Source organism: Dipodomys ordii, unplaced genomic scaffold, assembly GCF_000151885.1.
Source record: "Dipodomys ordii isolate 6190 unplaced genomic scaffold, Dord_2.0 Scaffold62, whole genome shotgun sequence".
In the NCBI taxonomy this organism is placed as follows: domain Eukaryota; kingdom Metazoa; phylum Chordata; class Mammalia; order Rodentia; family Heteromyidae; genus Dipodomys; species Dipodomys ordii.
In genome coordinates this window covers 7,099,127-7,113,221 of record NW_012267278.1, presented here as the reverse complement: position 1 = coordinate 7,113,221, position 14,095 = coordinate 7,099,127, and the positions used below count along the sequence as shown (strand labels likewise).

The window sequence follows — 14,095 nt, the reverse complement described above, 5'->3', positions numbered from 1 at the left end:
AGATTATTATTTCCAGTGTCCTAAACAGATTTAAAAGAGCTGGTTATTGTTTCAGCATAATACATATTTTTCTTTATTCCATGGCTCATCTTCTTGTAACTCCATTACAAATGGGATTTTTCTAAAGCAGAATTCAAATATTACAGAGAATTGCAAATATTCACACTCTGATTACCTCTGTGCTTTCATTGTCTTTATGAGACTCTTATTAGAACATTATATTCACTCAGGTTTGTATTTTGGATAAAAGCATCCCAGAATCAAAATGCTCCTCTTACTCTTATTCTTTTCAAAAAGTCAAGCAGATCATTACACTGACCTCCTGGCTTAAAAATGCTTCAGGCACACCTTCTTTACCATGGTATTTCAGGTTCTGTTTGATCTGGTGTCTACAGACTGTTCCTCTTTATTCTTTACATTCATCCTATTTATTTCCTGGCTTGCAGACACTTGCCTCTTCACTGTGACCTCTTAACCTAGAGACAGAATGTGAGTTAAGATCCCTTTTTATTAAGACACCAATCTCATTATGAAAGCTTTAGTAATGTGATGTTACATAAATCTACCTCCCGATGGAGTAAACATCACGTAGAGGTTTTAACAAATTTTGAGTAGATTCATTCTATTCCTAGCCCCTGAAACTCATTCCACTGAATGCAAAATACCTTCATTCTGCCCAAGCAGACCCAACATGGTAATTAAATTCAGCATCAACTTAAAATCATCTGTCTCTGTCTCTACATATATATATATATATATATATATATATATATACATATACATATATATGAGACTCAAAATACAATCCTTCCCAAACTAAAACCCCTCTCCAGCTATGAACAAGTGAAACTAGGCAAGTCACACGCTTCCAAACTATCATAGCACACACATCCTATTGTAAAAGGGAGAAACAGAAATGTAAGAAGAAGCAATGGTTTTCCAAAGCTCTAAGCAGAGAGACCCTGTGGCCTTTTGAAACACAAATTATTACTCCACCCTTGAAAGTAATCAGGGGACTCTGATATCTGGATTGCCTTGGAAATCATTCTACTCTTTCTCTAAAGTGCACAACAAATTAGTGGCCAACGATCCTGTAAAATCCTGAACACCTGACAAGGATCCTCCCTCAGTCTCAGTCTCTGTCTCAGTCTCTGTCTCTTTAGTCAAATCTGGATGTATCTTTGCTGGAATAATTCTGACTCCATTTCTAATCTCTGTGAAAATGGCTTATTAAATCCAAGAGTGTTAGCATAGTATCTCATTATCAATTGATTTATGTAAGCCACGTCTTTGGTGCTCTCTTCAGAACTTTGTCACTTTTGTATAATATGAATAGACTGAAAATTATATTAATTTTGATATATTGTTTCTTTTTGTTGTTCAAAATTTTCCTTCTTTCTCTCTTTCATTTGCATTTTACTGGAAGTAGTAAGGAGGAACAAACCTAGTTGTTTCTTTAATGCTTTACTTAGAAAGGTCTTCATCTGTCAATGGGCACCCTGAATGTGCCCGATCTCATCTGATCTTGGGCGCTAAGTAGGGTCGGGCCTGGTTAGTACTTGGATGGGAGAAATGTCTTCAGCTAAATATCTAGTTTTATCTTCCATGAATGAGAAGTTCTACAAAATGTAGAATGCAGTTCAGCCATGTTAGTTTCCCTTTTATAACAATAGTCATATTTCCTTGTTTCCAATAATATTTTCACATTTCTGAGCCCTTGTAAGAATAGTCTTTGATCTCTATATTTTTTAAATATACCACACAATCCTCTCCTACCCACCCACTACTGCATTGCAAAGATACTCTCTCCCATATGTTCAAGTATTTGTTATAGTAACCTCACACTTTTACTAAAACCTGTATTAGAGTTCTCCAAAAAAATTTTACCAACAGGTAATTTATATCCTAGGGATTGATTCATTTATCTTAAGTTGGCAAGCTAGAGACTTAGGAGAACGGCTATTGTAATCCCAGAATAAAAACTAGAGTCATTTTACTAAATGTATATATGTGAAAATAGAACTATGAAACTGGAGGGGGAAGAAGGGGTTAGAATGGATGGAAAGAAGAGAGAAAGTGGTATAAGGGATGACATTGATCAAGACTCCCTGTACACAGAAATTGGGAAGTTGAATCTATAGTCCTATGTACCATTATTTAAGGAAAATTAAAAAAATGATTATTTTTAAATATCCAATATTTTAACTTGAGTTACAAAGCACATAAAGATCAAGGTCCAAGCTCAATAGTGTCAGGCAAGTATAGTTTCCTCTTATTATGAGAAGAGCCATTATTTTTGTTCCTTTTAGGCCCTCAACTGGTTAGACAACTCCTATCTATATTTGGGAGAGAAATCTTGACTCAGCCTGCCAAGTAACATATTAAACACACGCAGGATACTATTTATCCAAATATTTAGATACCTTGTTACAGTAGCTCCTCACTGGAGGCTTAGAGGTAAAGATCTTAACGTAAATGGAAAAGAAGATGGAGTCATCTTCACAGGGCCTTGAAGGCTATTGTAAAGGATTTAGACTTTTTCCTAAAGATAATGGGGAACTATTGGAAAATTTTAAAAAGAAAAATGAAAATCATCTGGTCAAGTTATAGAGTACACACCTAACTAGGCTCAAGATACTGAGTTCAAACTCCAGCAGCAGCAAAAGCCAGAAAGTCAAGAGATGACCTAATCATTTTATGAAGAAAGACAAACAAGAAGGTAGTATCATCAAAGTTGTGGTTTGCCCCCAATTTGGATCCATAGACAAAGAAGTAGAGAGTGTTGACATACACTGAGAAACTGAGTTGATGTGAGGAAAAATTAAGAGGGAGGAATCAACCCTATTTCCCAGGTTTATAGTTTGTGGAAATGTATTTATAATGTTCCATTTACTAAAAGAAAGAAAATGAAGGATGGAATTTTGAACAGAAGATGATGGCTTGGAATGGTGTTAGTCTGAGGTCCACAGGAGGAGTCTAGTATGGACTTATTTACCAGGTAGATTGATAATATGGAAATAGAGAGGGGAAATGCCAAGACTTACAGTACATGTCCACAATTCCAGTTCTTTTTGGAGGTAGAGTCATGAGGCTTGTGACAGGAGGCTAGCCCTGATAAAGTTAGTTTGAGTCTATATCTTAAAACAAACATAAAAGAAAAATGAATGAAGGCATAGCTCAGGGATTTAAATTCCTGACCATGAACATTAGGGCCTAAGTTCAATGCTTAATAACACACACAGAAGAAGAAGGAGAAATCAAAGGAGGAGTGTGGAGGGGAGGAGGAAGAAGAAAAAGAAAGGAGGGAAAGAGTAAGGCGAGAAATGAGAGAAAAGAAGAGGGAAAATCAGAGAGATGCAGAGAGATGATCATTGGAAACAGATCCACTTGTAGTAAAGGAAGAGGTACCTGAGGTCCCCTTACTAAGGTTTTTGGGTTGTCTTTTGATGTTGTTACATGGATTATTTTACATTTGTCAGCATTTACATTCTTACAGGATCTTTCTCAACTTTGGCAGCATGATGGGGTGCTATAAAAGAAGAGGTTAAGCAAAATAATCAATCCATGTCAGAATTTATTAGAATCAGGAAAAATTTCCAAAGTTAACAGGATATTGAGGATGAGAATAATTAAATGACCTCTAGAGGCAAATGAATTATTGATTACTCACAAATATCAGTTCTAAGAAGATAAAGATATATGTCTTAATTTTTTTCCCACTGAGGATAAATGGACAATCATTCTTCTGTGTAATTTAGAATTTTAGTCTTGAAAAATTATCACAATATTGCAGACAGAAACAAGATAGTTGATTTTATTTGTCAGCTTTTTGCGTGAGTATATAGACATATAATATATATATATATATATATATATATATCTTTAAAGTCCACTCCCCTATTTTTTCTGGTGATTATTTTTTGTATGTTTTTTATTGTAAAATGCTGTACAGAGGGGTTACAGTTACATGAGCAAGGTTTTCAGAATTAGCTGTGAAATAAGCTCTCAAGAGCTTCATATACATTTTCAACCTACCTTTAAGATTCATGGTCTGGGGCTATCATAGTCAGTTTGTCTATTTCCCTGAGCATTGTTCTAGTGTTTGCTTCTGTTCTATCTTCACATAGTTTGACCACTGCCTTCTTTATTTACTGACACCAGTACATTCATTCATTCATTCATGTATCCATTTATGCATTTGATTGGTTCAGATTTTGCCAGGCAAAAAAAAAGATATTCTAATTTCTCAGTCCTTGTATCTTATAGGATGAATTCTCAGCCTTGAGACTGTTGGCATTGGGTAGCAGATAATTCTTTCTTGTAAGAACCTGTTGTGTGCAATGGTGGTGTTTAGGAGCTTTCTTTGTCTCTACTGTTGCTATTAGACATCAAAAAAAAGCCTCCAAACAGTACCTGTGTTCCCCAATTGACAAAATTGTCCTTGAAGAAAATCATTGTTTTAGAGGATTGAAATGGACCATATGAATATAATGCAGCATAATATTAGCAGTGATGAGCTGTGTGAAGTCAAGTGGGAACTGGAGCTATGGTAGAAGAGGCACCAGGGCAGGTGTTCTAAAGTTTACTTGTCAAGGACAATGATCTACATAGTATGGAGATATGAAAGCCCTCTTTCTCTTTCCACAGATGCTTATCAGTCACTGAGAGCTTGTCTGTGAAATTGCCAATTAAGGCAAGAGCATGATATATTATTTACATGATTAAATTATTTCTGGCTCTTGACTATTTACAAAACACCACAGTCACAGTAAGATGGTTTTTAAAAAAAATATGTCAAGAATCTCAACTGAATAGTGTATTTATAGCTTCAAATAGACTATCGCATGTTATTGATTTCGCTGTCCTGTTTCTGCCACTGGAAGACACAAAGATCAATAAGTCACATAGGCCCTCCGTGAGTGATTGGAGGGTATATTTATTTAAGACCATCTGTTAATTTCTGTTTATTACATTATTTAATCTATCTTAAGGCAAGTCTGTCAATTTTATTGGTTTGAGAATTGTCAGGATTCTGAATGGAAGATGCTCAAATGCCACCATAGATGAGAAAGCAGTAGATTGTGAGGAATCTTAGAAACAAGTTCAGGCTCTGATGTTCACTGGCCAACATCTTCTCTTAAGTGAAGACTCTTGCACCATCTTTATTTATTGCCAGCTTTTCTATAATGCATTCTGACTGTAAAATCATCTATTACAATGTTTCTTGTTGTTTTTTTTTACAGGAAAAACTGAATGCATTTAATTGCATGGGAAATATTGTTATTCAAGGTGCAACAGAAAATGAAATGAGAATTATTAAACGAGAATAACTTAGCTTCTTGAAAAGAAGAATATCAGGCACCAAAAACAAAGCCATTAATCATTACCAGGTTACCATCATTAGAATTACACAAAGAGAAGTTGCCAAATACCTTTATGGCCAATATCATTTTGGAGTCACACCTGGCCATTACTGGTTTTTGTACCTGTGAAATTGGGTATTAAAATGTTTTAAGAATATGTTTTATTTAAAAATCAGAACAGCAATTAAGGATGATTTGCTCTCAGATACTATTAAAGTTGAGGAAGAATAAGTCATGGCTTCTTTGTTTCATGTTCTTTTCATCCACTCTATTCATCTTTTTATCCACTTAGGAGTTTCAGGTCCCTAACCACCTGAACCAATCTCCCTATAGTTTTCTAGAATGTGTCCCCTGGACTAAATCTTGACAGAATTTTCTGTAGAATGTGGCTGCATCAAAAAGATGAGGAAACTAAGTACGATAAGCTCAAATCATCTTGAGTGCTAAGACACTCAACTAGAATGAGATGAAATATCAAGGAACAGAAGATAAAAGAGTGAAAGAAGATGCAGTACCATCAGTGAATAAGGACAGTGCTGGAGTTGCTTTCTAAGGAAGGTCCTCCATAAACCAGGGAACAAGAAGAATTTTATTCAGGGAGTTTCTACATATGTATGAATTAAAGCATATATAGTATAGTCCATATTGTTGGATATGTTTGGTTTAAGTTGAACATATCTAAGCATGTTTAGTTTAAGGTCATAGTGTACTCCTTCTAAATGCATAGATGGTTTACATAAATAAACACTTCTGGGCAAGCTCAGTTCAATATTTCAAAAAGGCACCTTTAAGTCTAAAAGAATGAATCAGAGGGGGCTCTCTGATCTTGGCTGCTTCTCCTCAGTTTCTCCAGAATTTTAGCTGAAACAAAACATTAGAACAACTTGAAGTTACACCAGTGTAGGGTTTCTAGTGGCCAACAAGACAATTAGATCTTTTTTTTTTCTAGAAGAGTAGTGGTTCTTCTTATTGTCACTCCATGTACCCCAAGAAAACTTCCCTAAATGTTCAAAATGTTGATGCTATAGGTATGAACTACCCCCAAATATTTTCCCTCTCTGAGACTAGTATGAGTGTGGATGGGAAGAAGCAAATACCACTGGCCCTCAGAAATCTAAGTTTGCCTGGTTGAGAATGCATGTGATAAAAATCTCTGCACACAATCCTATTGGGCCTACAATGTGTGTGTAGTGTGAGAAAGTGTCTCAGCTAGTGCTTCTACTGTCAGACCCTGCCTCTCTGAGCTGCTTTAACCTTCCCAGACACTTCATCTCCCTCAAGAATTCTTTGGCTTTAGAAAATATATTGTCTGCTTCTGATGAATTCTCAAGATGTGTAGAAAACTATTAGCACAGTACATGGGAGATAATAAACTCACATTCTTATAATTGATTCTGAGTAATAATCACCAAAAATGGGGAGAGAAGGGGAAAAGAGAAAACTACTCTTTCTTTCAAGTCTGTTTTGTGCATGTGTGTAGTGGTTACTTATACTTTTAAAAAATATGTTCAGAATATAACCATTGCTTCTGTTTTCTTTTATGTTTCTAACTTGGCCCTGTGTTTTAGCCTGTCATCTGATATTTTGATTGGCCTTGGTGGCTTTCACTAGCGATTTTTATAAAGCTGAAAAAGGATGTAAAAATATAGATTAAAAATACAGCCATTACTTTGAAGAAGACAAGACTAGGGAAAGTCACATGAATGCAAGTATACAACTAGAACGTGCATCTGAGGAACATGGTTTTCCATCTTACTTGCACAATATTGAATATGGTATAACCTAGATATTAGAATGTTTAAAATACCCATCAGGTGAATGTAATGTAATTCCCTATCAAAATCAAGATACATCCGTTTAGGAAGAAAGTATTTCTACTACAACTCAGGTTCACATGGCTAGTGAATCTTGAGGTAACTGACAGTAGACAGATTAACAGGAGGGAAAAGAATGTAGTTTTTATGTATGAGCATGTATGAATATTTAATGATTTGTAACCAGTGTAAAATGTATGTGTCATTTTAGTACACGTGTTTTCTCTTTAGGGCTGCATGTGAAAGCCTAGGAAACGTATGAGGCTTTTTGATACTAATGAGAATGGACAGTCTGTCTTTATGACTGCTGAATTCAGAGGAAACTCCCTTGGAGGGGTTAATGGAAATTATATGGTGAGGGCATTCTGCTTAACTCAGATAAAGAACACGCACCTAAGATTTCTTTTTCATCTCTGATACTTCAAATATTTTCACTTTAAAATATTCTTTACACCAACATGTGATCCATTTATATCTGATAACTCTGAAAAGCAGAGATATGGAGAACAAACTATAACTGTATCACAGCAGCAAGTGGTACCAGTGTGGCATATCTGAGTGCTACCCTGTCCCAGTTTTGTAATACAGGTCACATAATTTGTTCAATGTCAACAGCTAATGAATAGAAGAGCCAGAATGGACTCCGTGATCACTATGGCATATGACAAACAGCATTGCCCTTGAAGTCAGGTAAACCTGAGTTCTACTGAGGTTAATAAGCTGATTAACTTATTTTTGTTTTTGGTAAGATTCATACAATATAGTTGTTTCTTCCACTTTGGACAAAACTCAAATTTATATATACATTGCCTTGATCTTTTATTTTTTATTTATTTATTTAGTTATTTTGCCAGTCCTGGGGCTTGATCTCTGGGCCTTAGCACTATCCTTGAGCTTCGTTTGCTCAAGGCTAGCACTCTGCCACTTGAGTCACAGCACCACTTCTGGCTTTTTTTAAGTAGTTTAGTAGCAATCAGAGTCTCACAGACTTTCCTGACAGGGCTGGCCTTGATCTGTGATCCTCAGATCCCAACTTCCTGGGATGGGCCACCAGCACCTGGCCTGTTTTTTTTTTTTTTATCATTTTTAACTGGTCGTGAGAATATTACATATATTAAAAATGATTTCACTTAAGTATAGTAATTTATGTAAATCAGCTAGCAGTCTTTTCTGACCTATATAAATCCTATATAAATCTCATTCTCCTTGACACATGAATAAAGCAAAATCAAACTAGGATTTTTTGTTTTTATTTTTGTTTTTATTGTGAAAATACTGTGCGGAGGGGTTACAATCTCTCTTGCTCTCCTTTCTCCTCTCTCTCTCTTCCTCTGATGACTAGTATCAGTCCTAACCTTAATTTATGATCACAAAATTCCATGTGCTAAGTTTCCTCACTTCTTTTTCTTCTTACTGTAAAAATGATGTTGAAATTAAATCTGCTTACGGCAAGTGTTAAGTCTTCCTTAGTTGAATTTGAACACAATTTTGATTTCTTTTTAGATATGGCCAAAAATAAGTGAAAAAAATATATGCACCATTCTTGACAATAAAAGAAAATTGTATAGTTCATTTGAAAAAAATAACTTTTATGCACTAAGAAAAATGTATTAAATCCATGCTTGTATATAGAACATTTAAAGCATGTCTAGTTTTAAGTAGGATAGTGTTACCTTTCACAATCCTCCTGATGCAGTTTCCCAAGTAGCCAGGACTACAGGAACATATTCTTGTGCCTGCCTTGCTCAAGGGGTGATCTTAATAATATTTCTTTTGAGGTTATTTGATTTCGGAGTGGACGTGGTCATAGAGTTTGAGCTTGAGGCCTAGCTCTTGCAAGGTAGGCACTAGGAAGGCACTATGCCTTCAGCCCTGACTTTTTGCTTAGTTTTTGGAAGGGTTAGGGTTTCACATCCTGTCGGACCAAGTACCTTTACATGATCCAACTATGTTAGGCTTCTCAGTAACTAGGGGAAGAAAGTACACACATTGTCTCTAGCCCCTCGTGGATTTACTTATTTCTGCTGAGCTAGCCTGGGACTGTGATCACAACCATCTCAGCCTTCCATGTTGCTAGCATTCCAGGCAGAGACCTCAGGGACTGGACTCTAATTATTGCATTTTTTAAAACTTTTGTTCAAAGCTGTAGAAATAATGTCAACTTGTTATTCAGTGAAATCTGAATCTGTGAAATCAGTCTGTTGGTACCAAAAGTGTTAGGCATTTTTGAGGTCTACCTTTTAGGTTTAGACAGCTGAGAAAGTGGATCAGAGTGAATAACCATTATGCCACATTGACTCATCTGGCAAGAGTCAGTTCCAAGCCTAACTTTTGACAGTATGTTCATGGCAAACAGCTGGACAAGAGCCCTGATATTCTGTTGTGCCAACAATTGGTGCATTAAACAAAACAAAACAACAAAAAAAAAAGGTTGACAATCTGATGGAATGGGTTGAAGACTGTTTTACATAAAAATAGATGGGAGGTAAGAGGTGACATTTAGTTTCCTTCGATCTGGTCTCCCAGATTTCATGCCAATTACAAAATACAGAAAAGGAAAATAAATACAAATTCTTAATTCCATTCATTTTTGGATTTTGCAAATGGCTTTCAAAAGCTCTACCTGCAGTTCTATTTTTAGGTGTTTTGCAATGTCCTCTCTTAATGGAATCACTTAGGATTGTAATATTTCAATTTTCATTTTCAAATGGTTCCAGATAAGTCTTTTCTAATTGAGTACCTCACTGTTTAAGAATTTTAGGATTTTTCATTTTCTGAAAAAAATCTTGTATAGACTGATTACTTAATGCATGAACTTATTTGTAATTTTATATCATAAACTCTAGCCACTCTTCCCTAACATATGGATGACAAGTTACATGGTAGCCTTGAGTGATATATCCAAGCAAGAGCTTGAGGACCTAAGTTCAAGCCTCAATACTGGCACTTGCGCCCACTGACCCCTCCCCCCCCACACACATTCACTCTGCTTCCTTGAGAAGTGACAGGCATTATTTAGTTACATTATTGTGTAGAGTTGGAAGTCTTTTCCCTAAGTCATGAATATCTGATTTTTGGCATTTTTGGAGTGCCTATAATTTATCTCTAATAAATAAAATTATGATATATTCACTGTCTTAAATCACTGAGTCACTATTAATGAATTTCAAAAACAATGAAAAGATTTATAATGGTATTTTTTCATAACAGTACCGACATTAATATTTGTAGACACATCACTTACTATCATTGGGGTCATTTAACTATCTGGATTGCTAATTAAATTTAGATGAAAATAGAATGTGTGTCTATGTTGTGCATTTTTTGTGACCAAAATTCATCAAACAGAGGAACTTGAAATGCAGAACATATCTTATAGTATTATTGAATAACAATTATATTTTATTTTGTCCTATGGCTGGCAGACATGTGGTATAGAGGCCAGCAGCCAGAGCCTCTGCAGGAGAGATTCAGAGTGTGCCAAGTCACAGACAGCAGCCAAGGACTCTGGTATTGCAAATGCTAGAATTTCTCCATAAAATGCTTGTATTTAGCACAAAGATTAATAGCATGGTATTGCTATGATACCTGCCATTGAAAACCAAAAACAAGTTACAGGATGTGATCATGTAAAGTATGTAACTACAGTATATACAGGCAAAATGATGAAAAATTCATAATTACTTGTTTTCCTTTTAGATATTAGAAACAAAATGGACAAAGATGCATACTCTGTGACAGGAAGTTATAAAATTCTAAGCTTATAGAACAATTTAAATTTTATTCTGCAATCTTTTGGGTTACTTTAAATTAAAATAACCTAATAAAATTGTTAGGAATGATAAAAATTTGTATTTTAAGAATTGATCATTATTATTTTTTTGGGGGGGTCCAGTCGTGGGGCCTGAACTCTGGGCCTGGGCGCTGTCCCTCAGCTCTTCAGCTCAAGGCTAGTGCTCTACCACTTGAGTCACAGGGCCACTTCCAGCTTTTTTCGTTTTTTCTTATGTAGTGCTGAGGAATCGAACCCAGGGCCTCAGGCATGCAAGGCAAGCAGTCTACCACTGAGCCACCTTCCCAGCCCAGGAATTTATTATTTTTGTTTGAAGAAAAGACTAATATTATCAAACTCTGGTATTGCTAAACAACATTAAGAAGTAAGCAACCAGACACTGGTGATTCACACCTACAATCCTACCTTTTTAAGAAACAGATCTTCAGACCAGGCTTGAAAGCCAGCTTGGGCAGTAAAGCCTGTGAGACTCTTATCTCTAATTAAGCAACAAAAAAACTGAAAGTAGAGCTGGTTCTCAAGTTGTAAGCTGCTAACCTTGAGCAAAAACACTCTGAGTTCAAGCCCCAGGAACAGCACCAACATAAAACAAAACAAAACAAAAAAAGCCAAGTCAGCAATACTATGTTAATAGAAATACACAAAATTGCCATTTTTATGAGTGAAAATGATTGCTATCTGTTTTCATGTTTCAACCTAAACAGTATTTCAAATATATTTTCAATATGAATACTGGCATACATTTCTTTCAGCCAGACTTTTATTGCATTAGGACCAGATTATTGATGTTTGTATCTCTTTTTTTTGTACATTTTTATTGTAAAAATGCTGTACAGAGGAGTTACAGTTACATGAGCAAGGTAATGAATACATTTCCTATTGAGCATTGTTGCCTCCTCCTTTGTTTTCCCCCTACCATCCCTTCCCTCCCACCTCCACAACAAGATGGCCCCCCCCACCGAAATTATAAAGGTTGATTTCAACATAGTGTTTTGTACATCCCATTGTTATAATGGGTCAACCTGTATCCTTATTTAAGCACTTTGTTTTTTCCTGTCCCCTCTCCGAATTAAGGGATTGTGTATACAAGATGCACGGCACCAACATCAAATACAGTGAAAATAGGGGTTATACCAGGGGGGAGAAACAAACAAAGCAACAAAAAACATCACATGGTACATTATAAATACATTAGAAAGCAAGACAGAAAAAAAGATGTTTGTGTCCCTATCTTGGGTTTCATTTTGCTTAACATCATCTTATATGGCCATATTTACAAAAATCTATGTTTGTATCTCTTGTATTTAGATAGCATCAGATGTCTGGAAGGTGGCAAAAAATGTTGAAGTAGGAATTAGTTTGATAAAAAACTTGAGACCATACCCAATGACAATTGCATCCAACATTCAGATTAAGTGACTAAAATATACTTAAGGTAATATTTACCTCTGAATTATGTTCCCATTTATTACAAAGGCTACCTGAATCATAGCTCATACAAAAAAATGTAAAAAGTGTAAAACTGTAAAATGTAAAAAGTGTAAAACTGTAAAAAGTGTAAAAACTGCAAAAAGTGATTTTTTTTCTGTTTTATAAGAGGACATCAGCTTAGAAAACCTCTGAAATTTAAAAATAAATATGAAATTTGTAGTAAGTGTTTATAAAGAACTAGTGACCTAACTTAAATCTATCCTTTCATTCTATTTTTAAAAAACTGAATTGGACAAAGGAAAAGAAACCCATTTTTATTAATTTTATGGAAGAAAGATGTTTTACTAAGTTTCACATTACAAGAATTATTATTTCTCCTAAAAAGTTTTCAAAGCTGAGACTCCCAAGAATCAGGTGTGTTAGCCATAATCTTTATCCAGATCCTAATTCTAGAGCTGGCCTGTACCTAATCTGACAATGAAGCCTTATAAATGAATTCCATTCAAGATGAAGACAGTATTTCTTTATGGTAAGACTCTTGTAAATAAGCAGGCAGGTAAGGGACAAGTATCTGACTTGTTTCATACATTGAAACATTTCATTTCTACATAATGAACAAGAAAGACTACTAAAGAAAAAAGGCAACTTTTCAATGTTTATCATTATCTTAGATCCAATCAATAGCAATAACAAGATGACACAACAGTAGCTTATTGAATATTTGTATATACTAGTTTATATGATAAATATTATCATATGCTGCCTCTGGTAACTCTCATAATTTCGTACTAGTTCATCATTGCAAATGATGATTAAGACAAATCATGTTGGCCAGTGTTGAATAATAGTAGGGATATGTCAGAATAGGATTTGAACTCAATTGTCACCAAATTCAAAGCCCATACTTTATAATAATAATGAATATTGAAACCCTTCTCCTGCGAGCCAGATTTTATGATGTATCTATGATGCTTTCTTCATTTTTTTCTGTTTAACCTGCTTATAGAGGCCCACACAAATGTTTAAATCATTAAATCATATTTATTGACTGTTGTATAGAAAGTAAGAAGTATCAACCTTGTAGGGAAATCCCTTTACCTCTCAATGGCACAGCCAGTATTTCTTTCCTGTGCAACTGATTAATTGCATACAAATTTGCACAGACATTCCAAGTATTTATAGTAAAAGCAATTGTCCCAAGATTCATCAATGGCTTGATGATGTAACAAGAGCAAGCATTTGGGGAGAATGATGAAATTATTTTCCTGTAGTTTCTAGTTTTTTTAAAATTTTATTTTGGAAAGTTAGCCACTAAATGGCCAAAGAAAGGGTGGTAACTTCAAAGAACTCAGTAAACCTAATCTTCTAAGATTGTGTGCCACTGGGCAGACATTTGGTAATGAGTCAGCTCATGACTCTTCATGAGAGGTCTACTGGCTGCTTCATTCATGATGCTTTCATTTACTTTCCCTACCTTTTTTGGACTTAAAAGAGTAATCATCTCAAATGCAAGTACTGCTAAATGAATAAGTAAATGATAGTAGTAAGTAAATACAGCAATAAATAATAAGTATAAGTAAATGCAGGATGTGATAATTTCAGTTCTAATTTGGAGCCTTCTGTTCAGTCTTTTAAAATCTTATATCTTTATTTCCCCAGATGTGAGAGCCTAGCTTTCCAATGATAATATATGT

General features: G+C 35.1%; 1 protein-coding gene across 4 annotated transcripts in view; it reads left to right on the top strand.

The window, feature by feature from the left end:
* Positions 1 to 14,095, top strand: part of Grik2 (glutamate receptor, ionotropic, kainate 2) — a 563,545-nt gene that overhangs the window by 296,299 nt on the left and 253,151 nt on the right. The window lies entirely within an intron of this gene.